At 35.7% G+C, this 10,928-nt stretch overlaps 1 long non-coding RNA gene and 1 pseudogene across 1 annotated transcript; both read left to right on the top strand.

Annotated features, from left to right (window-relative positions):
• Positions 1 to 263: 263 nt before the first annotated feature.
• On the top strand, positions 264 to 10,184 carry LOC133874722 (ent-kaurene synthase TSP4, chloroplastic-like; annotated as a pseudogene).
• LOC133874724 (uncharacterized) lies at positions 1,767 to 5,395 on the top strand. The gene is made up of 3 exons (XR_009901357.1): positions 1,767 to 2,207; positions 4,089 to 4,188; positions 5,140 to 5,395. It is a non-coding gene; the product is annotated as an uncharacterized LOC133874724 (long non-coding RNA).
• Positions 10,185 to 10,928: the final 744 nt, after the last annotated feature.

Consider the following 10,928-nt stretch of genomic DNA (forward strand, 5'->3'; position numbering starts at 1 on the left):
TATGTGAGGACCATATGGTCTAAAGACAAATGTCAATTAATAGACTGGATTAGAGGAAATTGCTCCAACAAAGTTTGGCCGAAAACTTTGTCCATAAGAAAATCAAATAGAAAAATAATTATTATGCAACTGGCCTCAAATAAGTGGGACTTTAACATGTAGCAAATTCGATTCACTATAGAATTCTCTTACTATATCTATTACTGATGTAGTTTGACCGATTTCAATTGTATTTCTATCGTTTTATATGCCATTTTCAGTTTCTGTTGGGATATTGTGTTCTCAAGCAGCTTCTATGGTTCCTGGTTTAAATGTAGCAACAAAAGCCAAGAGTTCAGCATTGGTATGATGATCCTGCATTCAGTTAAATTATTTCCTTTGAATTCTGGCATTTCAGTTAACTTTATTTAAGAAAATGTACTTTTTTATTCATACAGTGCTTTGAGGAGACTAAACAAAGAATTAAGAAAATGTTCAACAAGGTCGAACTTTCTCTTTCCTCGTATGACACTGCCTGGGTAGCGATGGTCCCTTCTCCACATTCCCTGCAGGAACCTTTTTTCCCTCAGTGCGTAAATTGGTTATTGGATAATCAACTCTGTGATGGCTCGTGGGGTCTTCCTAATCGTGATCCCTTCTTAGTTAAAGACGCCCTCTTATCTACCTTAGCATGTATCGTTGCACTAAAGCAATGGGGTGCTGGTGAAGAACAATTGAATAACGGTATTTCTAATGTTCTTCTTGCTAAAGTCTCCTCCATTATTTCCAATAGCTGGATATTCCTCTTTTTGCAGGCCTCTTCTTTATTGAGTCAAATATAGCAGCAGCTACCGATGAGAAGCAACTTTCTCCTATTGGATTTGATATAATATTTCATGCTATGATCGAGTATGCCAAAAATTTGGATTTAAATATCCCTCTGGGAGTAACGAATTTAGAAGCTTTGGTTCACAAGGGAGAGTTGGAGCTTAAAACGTACAGTTATAATTCAGTTTTTGTTTCTACTCAGCTTTATTATTTTTGAATTTTTATGCTTGTGTTTGTATAATGCCCCTGACAAAAATGGGCATGTTGTAAGTTCTCTCCTCTCTGACTTGGGATGTAAAGCTATTGGGGTCATAAAATTGAGTACTGGCCTCACAAAATTGAGCCACCTTGCTCAAACTTGGTTGGCTTAGTTGGCTTGGTTTGTTGAAACAGTAAAATTGTACATTTGAGTCATGGGTGGTACGATATGACTGTTCATATATGAAATACACTCTTCTTAATGCTTTAGCATAGCAATAGAAAGAGAAAGGAATGTTTTAGTTTCTGAATGAGCCCTGAATTCTGTAAAGATCAAGAAGATTAATAAGAATTTAACATTTAATAAATTATATTTGTTTAATGATGGGACTAATAATTATATTTTAGGTGATAGTGTTTATGTTAATAAAATAAAATAAGAATGAAATAGTAGAATTAGAATAATAATTATTATAGTAGGTTCTAATGGAATAAATAATTAATTAAGTGGGTAGTGAGCAATTAAAATAAATGTGGGGTCATGTGTTAATTATTAAAATCGAGAGATTCGATTTTAATATTTTTGGGTCCATTGTAATTTATACTAGTTTGGATTTTAAATGAAAGGGGTAATCCCTCTGCCACGTGGCATTATCCTATTGGTTGAAAATGATTTCATTATTCCCTTCCAACCACTCACAATTCGCCACATGTCCCTTATCCTTCTTTTCCTTTTCTTTCTTTCTCTCCCTCTCTCCCTGGAACGCACGCCCATCTCCTACTTTTCAGTTTCTTTCATTTTCTTCTTTTTCCTCTCCTTTCTCGGTTGACCACTTTATCCTTTTCTTTCTCCATCTCCTTCTCTTCTTCTTTCTTCTTCCTCACTCTCTCTCTGTTTTCCACGCAGCACCAACAGTCCCTCTCCCCATCGCACAACGCATTTCCCTTCTCCCTTATTCCTTTTCTTCTCCTCATTTCCCAATCCTCCTTCACACGCCCAACCGAGAGATGAACCAAAAGAGATGGAGAGAGTCACGGACTCGAGAGACCCACGAGAGAAAAACCGAGATGCTCTGACCGATCGAAGGTCCAATCTCCAGTGGGTCGTTGCCGGAGGAGCAGGGGAGGCGATTTTCGGTGAAGCAAGGATGATTCTGGCAATTTTCATGGGATTTTCGGTAGTTTTGAGAAACCTTCAAGAGGTAATTTCTTGTAATTCTATAGTATTTTAGATTGATAATTTTTGGCCTTTGATGTTTAGTTTTGTACTGAATTTGAGCGTGAGATGTTTAGCCGATCGTGATTTTGGGATGAGTAACCGGTTGGGTTAATTTGGTGAGTTTTGGAGGAGGGGATTTTTGTAGGGTTAACCGAATGGGTCTTTGGCTTTGATTTCAAATGAGACTTTGATGGTTACTTGGATTAAGTTTGATTTTGTCCATATATTTGGAGATAATCAATGGGATACTTTGATGGTCTCAATGAGGTTGCCGAGTGTGTATGTGCATATGTGGGTATTATACTTGTGAGACTAATTTTATGGGTATTTTTAGTTTCTAGATAATTTATGTTGATTGCGTTGTTGGTTTGATGAAAATTGATATTGGTGTTGAATTATTGTTCTCTTAAAGCCTTTGGATTAAGTTTCCGTGGTGGTTGGTTGATTAGCATCTTGATGTTGAGTTTAGGTAGCTCTTGTTGGTTATGGCCGTTTAATATTTGTATGGAATTTCTACTCTTGGAGTGTTGGTGATTGATGTTTGGATTTTGTAGAGCTTAGTTAGCCTCTTGTTATGGTCGTGTAAGGAGAGTGAAGTTTGATTTTATTTATTGAAATTCTAATTTGGAGTAACTTTGAAGGTGCACGTTGTTGAATCTGAATTTAGGTTGTGATTTGGGGCTTTGATTATGTTGTTGGATTGATATTTAAATTTAGGATTTAAAATAGGATTGAGTTTGTTTTGATTGAGCCATTTGATGGGTATTGTGATTTAGAGTGGGTTTCGGTTTTGTGAAGATTATAGTTAGTTTGAGTGGTTTACTAAGGGATCTAATCCATGGAAACTAGAAGGGTAAGCTTGAAGCTTTTCTTTGTAAATTTCGTTGTGCCTATTAAATTTATAACTTGAAATCAGGTCAATTTGGGGGGTTCCCATGATGTGCTAGCCAAATGGGGATGTGCATGAAGCTTGGATATATGATTTGCTATGATGAAGGTGTGTTGGAATATGGATTTTTGGTTAAGTTGGTTTGTTATGGATTGTTGGTTATTATGATTAAATGAGAAATTGATTTTAATATGTAGATGAGGATTTTGAGGTATTTATTGGAAATAGTTGATTTGATCTTTAGTATGAGTTTTGATGGATAATTAATTAGTGAGGGCTAAAATGTGTTTTATGATATGCTTATGATGTTGGATATCCTAGGTGGTGATAAAGTCGGGTTAACGTGGAATGAGTTGTTAATTAATGGTTAAATTCTTCATTACGGCGTTGAAGGTATGCTAACTACGAGATGGTATTTGGTTGTGGTTGTTAGTGTTAATGTTCTAATCTTTATGCTAATTGAGAAATGAGACAAAGTAGCTATAAGTGAAGGGCTTAACATGGATAATAAGTGAATGATTAGATGAAAAAGAAATACAAGAATCAATGAGTGTAATATGAATCCAATAGGTGATAACATAGTAACCAATTCACCTATACATGAACACTTGACATTTATGGGCATCAGTGGATTAGGCTTAAGTGTTGTATGTGTATATGTATATATGTATACATATACATGTATATGGCTTAAGTTGAACATATATGTTAACTTAGTAGATGAATAACAAGTTATAAAAATGATTAACAATAATAATGTAACTTAATCTTAGCAAGTAGATAGATAAAACACTTAGCATAACTCAAGGACACTAAAAAGGATAAAATATGAACCTAGACTCAAATGATAACTTAATAATAGTTTAAGATTGTTAACTAGACTTAGAAGCGAGTAATACGACATGTGAGCACGCGGGTAGTTTTAGGGTCATGGAATGAGTCCCATAGCATAGTCTAACGTTATAATGTTGGCAGGATAGTCTCAGGATTGGAGACTTTAACTGATTCTCCAATGTTGAGTCCAAGTGACTAGAATCCGATGGGATGTTCAAGTCAAGGGTCCAATGCAGCCAAGGTGAGTATTCTACTCACTGAGAAAAGATATTTTTATGTATTTTATAGAAATGCAAATGATATATGATTTTCTTACTGAACCAACGATATGTTAACATGTATGATTTGGATGTTTTAAGTAGTTTCAATTATGTTGAAATACCAATGATGTTATGAAATGATGCATGAATGAAAGGTTTTGAATTGATTGAAGTATTTGAAAGTGTGTTGTAGTTGGGATTTAATTATGCAAAGAAGAATGATGAAATTTCATGTTGATTGGTTCATGGTATTTGAAGAAAGCATGATTTGCAAAGAATAGGAGTATAGAGTTTGAATTGTAAAGCATAAAGCATGAACACATAATAACGAAGAGAGCGTAAGGCTCATAATAATCGAAGAGAGCGTAAGGCTCGTAATAACGAAGAGAGCGTAAGGCTCATAATAATCGAAGAGAGCGTAAGGCTCATAATAACGAAGAGAGCGTAAGGCTCATAATAACGAAGAGAGCGTAAGGCTCACAATGAAGAAGAAGACTATCATGAGCATGCATAGCATTGTTTAAATTGTGTGATGTTTTCATGATAAGTATATTGTAGTTTTGCTAGACGTGTTAGTATGCATAAGAGTCTTGATAGAAAAAGAACTTATGTATATTGGTATCGGATGGTTGCATGATTTAAATGCCATTGTTTTCTATAATGAATCTCCTACGAATAATATTAGCTGCCTAGTATGTTAAAATGCTTTCTATTTGTCAGTGTATGCTATATCAGCTATGGGGATTTTCAAAACAGAAGTTTATAAAATTGGTAGCTGTTATAGTGTACGCATGACTAAAAAGGAAAAGTTGGTTCTTTGCGAAAACTCAGTGAATAGTATACCTCTGAGGTCTTAGTGTAATTATTTATGCTAAGGCGGTGGGCTCATAATTCCACCTATACGGATGTGGCAAACCCCCACAACCGTATAGATGATGTTTCTTTGGCTGCAGGTATTCCAGTCGTAGTATATGGTGTTGTAGAAGTATACTGAGGATATTATGACTGAAGCTCAACGCGACGGTTGTAATGTGTTAGACCGCGGGATGTCTACTCCTTTAGGTATTTTGATTATGGCTTGTGACGCTTGTGCCACATGATCTTTGTTAAGCCATTTATGTTATGTATTTAATTCGAGGAAATATTTAATCATATAGTTATTTAATGGCTCTTTGTTGTAATTATTTGTGATAGGTGTATAAGATGTGACTTTCGCTATTAGGTTATGTTTTCTGCTGCATAGTTGATAGATGTTATACACTGATTTGCCAGGTACATATTTTGGGGTATGTACATATGTTGGCTTTGCGACATATCGTCGTGCCACTGTAAAGATCCGTTTATATTTTAAGGGATTAATGATTATGTGGATGTTTTGTAAAAAAAAAAAAAAAAGGGGTCGTCACAAATTCTCTGACTGACTCATCCCATATCTAATTATAGAGGCTATGGAAGCAACTCGGAAGGAAGGAGAACCTACTTAGCATATGTTTCTGAGGGACTGGGGAAGTCACAAGACTGGGAAATGGTCATGAAATATCAAAGAGAGAATGGATCACTGTTTAATTCGCCGGCAACCACAGCAGCTGCTTTTACTCACCTTAAGAATTCTGGTTGCCTTCAGTACCTCTGTTCACTCCTAGAAAAGTTTGGAAATGCAGGTTCCTCCCTCCAAAGTTGTCAATAGTTTGCTATTTTGTTTCAGTTACATTTTTTATTTCTCTGACTGTTGAATGGTTATCTTCAAACGATTTTTTCCCAGTTCCTACGGTTTATCCACTAGATATATATACGCGTCTTTTTATGATTGATAGTCTTGAAAGGTTGGGAATTGATCGTCATTTCAGAGGAGAGATCAAAAGTGTATTGGATGAAACGTACAGGTAATGTCCTTTTCTGATGAATGCACCAAATAAGGTGCGTGTTAGCTAGTAACTTTGAAGAATAATTAATTCATCCTATTCTCTGTAATTAATTTTGTAATACAGACTTAGTTTGAGTTTGTGGATTGCATATAGTTAACATTTATTGGAACCATGACATTTGCCATTAAACAGATACTGGCTTCAGGGAAAGGAAGAAGTATTTTTAGATCCTACCACCTGTGCAATGGCCTTTCGGATGTTACGTGTTAATGGATCTGATGTTTCTTCTGGTACTTGGTGATTTAGGAGACATGGCCTACAAGATTTTGATTGGTCAGGAAGGGTTTAATTAACTTTTTATCCTGTTCTGTAGATCCATTTACCCGCTTTTTACAGGAGGATCATTTCTCCAGTACCCTGGGAGGATATTTGAAGGACATCGGTGCTGTGATGGAATTATTTAGGGCTTCAGAAATCATCATACATCATGATGAATCAGTTCTGGAGAAACAAAATTTCTTGACTATACATTTCCTGAGACGAGAATTATCAAATGGTTCGATTCACCCAGATCGACTGAACAAATATCTTGTCCAAGAGGTTCCTGCAGTAAAACCCCTTTCACTGATTTATTGTCGTTCATTTTTAGTTACAGTGGTGTTCATTTTAATAATCCAAGGAAAATCTCAGAAAATTGCAACCTTTGATCATTTCAGGTGGACAATGCTCTGAACTTTCCCTACCATGCAAATCAGGGACGGTTATCAAACAAGAGAGCCATTGAGCATTACAACAGAAATAATATAAGGATTTTAAAAACTTCCTACTGGTAAAACTATGGTGGTCTCTTTGCCTATTCTTTTCTCTCTATGAAGATTTTAGCTGTGGTAAGGAATTAGCCATTATTAGTTTGAACTACCGCTTTATCCTTCTTACTTTTCTTATACCAGTTGTTCAAATATTGGCAACGAAGATTTCTTGAAACTGGCAGTGGAAGACTGATAGAAAATATAATAGGATAGAAAAACTTAAAACAAATAGTAGAATAATGGAATAGAGACAAGAGAATTTTATGTAAGAAAGAGAGAGAAAGAGAGAGAGGAAGAGAAAAAGCGGAAGCTTATAATAGACTACATTGTGCTTCTTTATTGCATAGTTGTTTACAATACAAAGGTCCCTATTTATAGGGTGTGTAAAGTAGATACAAATATGGTAATCAAATTCTCATAAAATATAATAATTAAATCCCTATGATTTGGTTACGACACACCATAAATATGAAATATTACAATATCAATCAAATATAGAATATATGAAAAGTATATCCATATATTCTAGCCCTTCATATCTTCTAACAAAGACTTCAACAATTGCCAATCAATCCATCGTGAAGAACTCAGTCATCTTGCAAGGTCCATATCTTTGTCTACTTTCAACTATTATGAATCAACTGGCATTTTCTTGGAATTTTCATTATAGCTGGCTCAATGTTGGCACATGCAACAGGATAAGTTGGCAAAATAACCTAGAAGCAACTTTAGTCTTTCTTTTGCATACTGTACTGGAAGAAACTTTCATATTCTTTTTAATTTATTTATTTTTTCTAAAAATCATTTTAACCTGGAATCACTGGTTTTACTGGGCTCCCGTTACTCGTGGTTGTTACTTAAATGGAATATCAAGAAAATTTGATGAGATTGTAAGTCATTGAGGTAACTTTTTGCTTTAATTTATGAAAGGAAGCTGAATATCATCTTCTGTTTGTATATTTTCATTTTTATATAAGTAGGTGGGTTACATAGAACAGATTAGACAAATTAAAGTTTGCTAGGCAGAAGCTGGCCTACTGTTACTTCTCTGCTGTGGCAACTCTTTTTCCCTCTGAACTTTCTGATGCCCGAATATCATGGGCCAAAAATGGGGTTCTCACAACAGTGGTTGATGATTTCTTTGACGTTGGAGGTTCTGAAGAGGAACTGGTCAACCTTATACAACTGGTTGAGAAGTATGTTTCCCTATTTTTGCATGATTTCAATTTAGAGTACTGTCTTTCCATTATGTAACTGATGATGCTATGGGAACTGACCACAGGTGGGATGTAGATGTCAACACTGATTGTTGTTCTGAGAAAGTTGAAATTATATTTTCAGCACTTCACAGCACAATCTGTGAGATTGGAGATAAAGCATTAACATGGCAAGGACGTAGCGTGATAAGTGACATAATTGACGTTGTGAGATGAAATCTTCTTCTTCTTCTTCTTCTTCTTCTTTTTTTCAATTATTGCTATTTGTTTTGGATATAATACTTTCTACGGCTTTTCTAATAGTGCTACTGATCTCCCCTAAGGCTCTGACTGATACAATTATCTATCTTCAAGTTGTCACTTTAAAGTAACCTAAAGAGATTTTAAGACTGATTTAATTATTAGCCTTCGAAATAGAGGTTATGTATGAGGAATAGTGATGGAATTGGTTCATTTTCATCTCTTATGGAGACTTACTTAAAATGTGAATTTAGATGGCATCTGAAAAAAGAAAGAAAAAAAAAAAAAAAAATCCTTGAAGGGGTTTCTCATATTGGATTTATTTATTCGTTCAAACATAGATGATGTGTGTCATGCTTTCATTGCAGTGGTTGAATTTACTCAAGTCTATGTTGAAGGAAGCTGAGTGGTTGAGGGACAAGTCAATGCCAACAATGGATGAGTATCTGACAAATGGGTGCATATCAATTGCCTCGGGATCTATTGTCCTCCCAGCCCTCTATTTTCTCGGGCCTAAGCTTTCGGAAGAGGTTGTTCGAGCTCCAGAAATCCGTCATCTATTTGAGCTTTCGGGCACTTGCGGGCGTCTTTTGAATGATATACAGAGCTTTAAGGCACAAGAACCTCTCATTCACCATGTAAAATGTTAACGAGATTGACACATTTGGCAGTGTTCAAGTAAGACCATAATATCATATATTGGAATGCTACTCAACCTAAAAACATCTTTAGATTTGGGCCCAATTATGTTATATTAGCCACTCACATTATGATATCTATCCATTGTGCAACTTAATTATTCTACATTTACACATGTATACTCAACAATTTCCATCTCACATGTGAGTCCATCGCTACATCACTACACTCGCCCTCGAACGGTTATCAATCTTATAGCAGTCGTTCCTAGGATCACTTGTGAGGACTATGTGAGCTTTATCCATGCAATACTTTGTCCATGCTTCAATGAATGGGACCCACCATCCATGCATGCACATCATCTTTGTTCTAACTAAATGTATTTGACCTTCAAAGAAAAAAAAAAAATTACACATGTATTCTCAATCGAGCTCTCCCGCATGTGTGAGTCAATCTTATGGGTCATCTCTACGATCACTTGTGTGGGGTAGGTCTTATCTATGCCATGCAACTTTGTCCTTGCTCCAACCATGAAAGATACCTACCATCTGTGCATGTGCACCATCTCCGCTTCAACTGCAAAAGGGATAACTATCGTCCACTATACCTTATACTACTATTGGCTTTGATACCACTTTTTCTGGAGATTGACACATTGGGGAACTTTTAAGACAGACCATAATATTATATATTTGAATATCACTCAATCAAAAAACTTAAACCTTTGGGTTTGGGCTTAATAATGTTATATTAATCACTTACTTTTGTGACATCTATCTAATGTGAGACTTAACCTTCCTACATTCACACATGTAGAGAGCAAAAGAAAAAGAAAAGTTAGTAAAATCTCTTTCGAGATGGTTAGTTTTCGAGTTAGTAATCTCTGTTGTTGCAGCGAGAGTCTGATGAAGGGAAATTGAATGCTGTATCGTTGTGCATAATTCATGGTGATGGTATCAATATTGAGGAAGAGGCCATTAAGGAGTTGAAGAGTTTTATTGCTAGTAAGAGGAGAGAACTGCTAAAACTAGTTTTGCAGGAAAAGAGCAGTGTCGTTCCAAGAGCGTGCAAGGATTTGTTCTGGAAAATGACCAAAGTGCTTCACCTATTTTACAGGAAGGATGACGGATTCACTTCAGATGAGATGATCAATGTTATAAATGCAATAATTGAAGAACCCATTGTTCTTAATTTATTGTAAATCTATGTAAGAATATGTGACACATGAGAAATTTGACCTCTTATAATAAATGACAAATGGCTTTTAAATGATAAAGATATATTATCTTTAGATGTTTATATATGTTGTGAATATGCTATAGAAACATGAAATTGATAGGGCTATGTTTAGGGGTCATTAGAGAATCAAAGTGAATGTGTGACCTGAATCTTTGGTCACCTGAAACAATAGGCAAACGAAATCCAAATGCTTCGAGGAAGATTTTAATATGTTTTTTTAGAAGTTATCTAACTACTTGTAAAATATTAGACCGTTTGGAGTAAGTTTAAATGGCATAAGAAAGTTAATATGATTTTCGGGCATGCTGCTTTCAGCACATGAAAACAGGCCGGGACAAAGGAATTTTAAATGCTTCGAGTGAGCTATTAAAACGGTTGTCATGGAGTTATCTACCTATTGGTAAACGTTCAGCTCATTCGGAGTTCGTTAAGGGGGTCAAAAGTGGGTCAGAAAGAGCTTGCACTTGTAGCTAAGGTCTGGCTGCCGTGTGGCAGCAGCTTGTGCCATGTCGGACAAGTAGCTGAATTACGCAGCGGCTGACATCAACAACTGCTATTAGGACGCCATGTGGTATTTTGGTGATATCATCTTCAAGCACGGCGTTTCACTAAGTACGACCAATCACCTAAGCAGGACAAATCGTTAAGCAAAACAAATCACCTAAGCATGACAAATCATCCTCCAAACTTATCAAGTTGACAAGTCAGCCAT

This window comes from Alnus glutinosa, chromosome 8 (assembly GCF_958979055.1).
Source record: "Alnus glutinosa chromosome 8, dhAlnGlut1.1, whole genome shotgun sequence".
NCBI classification, from domain to species: Eukaryota; Viridiplantae; Streptophyta; class Magnoliopsida; order Fagales; family Betulaceae; genus Alnus; species Alnus glutinosa.